Source organism: Phalaenopsis equestris, unplaced genomic scaffold (assembly GCF_001263595.1).
Source record: "Phalaenopsis equestris unplaced genomic scaffold, ASM126359v1 Scaffold228595, whole genome shotgun sequence".
NCBI lineage: Eukaryota > Viridiplantae > Streptophyta > Magnoliopsida > Asparagales > Orchidaceae > Phalaenopsis > Phalaenopsis equestris.
Genome location: NW_018246570.1, coordinates 2,496 through 4,950, shown reverse-complemented (window position 1 = coordinate 4,950; position 2,455 = coordinate 2,496). Strand labels below are relative to the sequence as shown.

At 30.6% G+C, this 2,455-nt stretch overlaps 1 long non-coding RNA gene across 1 annotated transcript; it reads right to left on the bottom strand.

The window, feature by feature from the left end:
- Positions 1–651: 651 nt before the first annotated feature.
- LOC110037985 lies at positions 652–2,107 on the bottom strand. The gene is made up of 3 exons (XR_002295382.1): positions 2,044–2,107; positions 1,773–1,826; positions 652–905 (listed from the first exon to the last, which is right to left on the bottom strand). It is a non-coding gene; the product is annotated as an uncharacterized LOC110037985 (long non-coding RNA).
- Between the last annotated feature and the right edge of the window lie 348 nt (positions 2,108–2,455).

Here is a 2,455-nt window from a genome sequence, read left to right as displayed (position 1 = left end):
CTACATGAATATATAAGAATTCTTCTATATGCATGGAAATTCCCTCAAAATTAATGAATTTTATTTGAATTATCTCAAAACTTGACTCCAAATCAAATACAATTGACTCAACTCAAACCTCGCTCGAGTCGAATTTGAATTCTTCGATCTCAAGCTCGGACACATTCATTAACATACAAATTGATATCAATTTTAAGTTTACAACATTAGAAGATTATTCACTCATTCTGCAATGTTAAATTCACTTATTTAATTTAAATTCAATGGCAAGCACTCAGAACTGAACATTATTTCCCAAATGTTTGAAGAAGAACTTAAACATGTACAATGAAACATTAATAGGGGCATTTGCATATATACCACACAATTCTTATGTATTTACATGTCTAACAACTAAACTTTCATATTTACATGCATAACACTCTAAATTTAATATCACTAGTATGATAAGTGAAGTGAACCTTTTCATGCACAGGTTTATGACAACACCATGTCATAAATGTAAATATCAAAATCTAGGTGTTAGATGTGTATATATTAAAGGAAATTGTATGGTATATATGTAAATGTCCCATATTAATATTAATACATGGTCACATTTGAATCGATTGACACATGCCACAAAATTTCTATGTATTTACATATCTAACACCTATACTTGTTACATTTATGGCATCCAAAATCTTTCTTATAACATCAAAAAAATCATTATTTTAAATTATAAAAAGTGAAATACACCTCTTCGTGTAAAGGTAAGGTGGCATAGAAGTAAGAAATTGAAGTTTAGGTGTTAGATATGTAAATACATAAGAATGAAGTGGTATGCATGTAATTCTTCCAGATAAAAAGCATGGAATATAATTTGGCGCAGTTTACTCACTTTCCATGATGCTCTTGAATGTTTCCTGCAAGAATGAGATTACAAACATAAATTTATTAGGAATTTCTATGTAGTATGCTATCACAGCTCAGCAAAAATTAAGAATATAAGCACTGATTTGTAAAAAGCAGCTGTTATTGGACAATTAGAACAGTTGATTTGAGATAGGAGATGGGAGATGGCGAAATAAAGGAGTATAGATGTTGGAAAATCTGCAAAATTTATTTCAAACAAAGAGAAAAAGAAGAGCACTGCACAAAATCGCATAATAATTTTGGGATAATTACATACAGACCACACAAAATGTTGATATTTACAAATTAATCACCCGAGTGATTTCTTGAACTATCAAACCGATGTATTTATGTTTGCCACAATCAAACTATTTAGAATTTGATAAAAATGAAAAATATGTGTTGTGATTTTAACATGAATTTTGATATTTGATATTTGAGCTATTAAATGAGTATCAAAAGTTGCATAATTTTGCATGCAATAAAAAAAGCCAACTCATATATTACAAAAATAGCATTCGTGTCCTTTTATTCATCGAGTTTATAAAAGTATTAATTTAGTCAACATATTATTTTAATATGAGTTGAAATAATTCCCACAGAGGACTATTTCAACCTCTATTAATAGAGTCTGAAGACTAATTTGACATTTTTATAGACTCTCAAACTAGAATCACTCCATGTAACAAGTTACAGGACTATTTTGACACACTACACTTTTTTTAAACTATCAAATTGAAGTATCTTTGCGTGGGTCAATCAAACTATTAGCAATTTGATAAAAACGAAAAAATAAGGGTCGGGTTGTTATTGCGAACTTCGATGTCCAAGCGAGAATTTCAAAAGTAGTTTTACAAATAACAATGCTTCGAGATTACCTCATCCTTCGTCAAGCGAGGATTGTACAGCATCTCCTCCCCAGCAGTAGAAACCTGAGGGTACATAGCTAACAACTAAACATTAATTTTTACATCCATGACACCTTATCTATGCATGCAAAGGTGTTCTTCATTTTTGGTATTTTTTATGTGATGTGAAAGATTAGAGTGGTATAAATGTAAAGAGTAAAATTTAGGTGCTAGATATGTAAAAACATAAGAATTGGGTAGTATGTATTTTGTGAAAAAGAATGAAAAAAATGTTTCTTACGGTGAAGCCCTTATAGTCATGAGCAGGATAGAGAAGTGTGTCGTTGGGCAATGTGAATATCTGCTCATAAAGAAGGTAAATAGTAAAAAATGCAATTTGCAGGATATGTTGAGAAGATCTAGAGATAATACTAAGATTTATTTGATCTGCTTGCCTGCGAGTGGACCGACTGGTAGAGCTGACGAGAACTTCCTCCCTGTAAAATTGATAAATTAGATTATTAACCTAACACAAAAATAAGAATATGGAAGCTAAAAGAAAATCAGGCTTTCTAAATTTGAGTTCTTTTCATCCATGGAAGATAAATTAAGGTATGAACGATAAGCAGGCAAAGTTTGACCCTTTTTAAGGGGCATTTACATGCATAACACCCAAGTCCTATGTATTTACATATCTAACACCTAAATTTTAC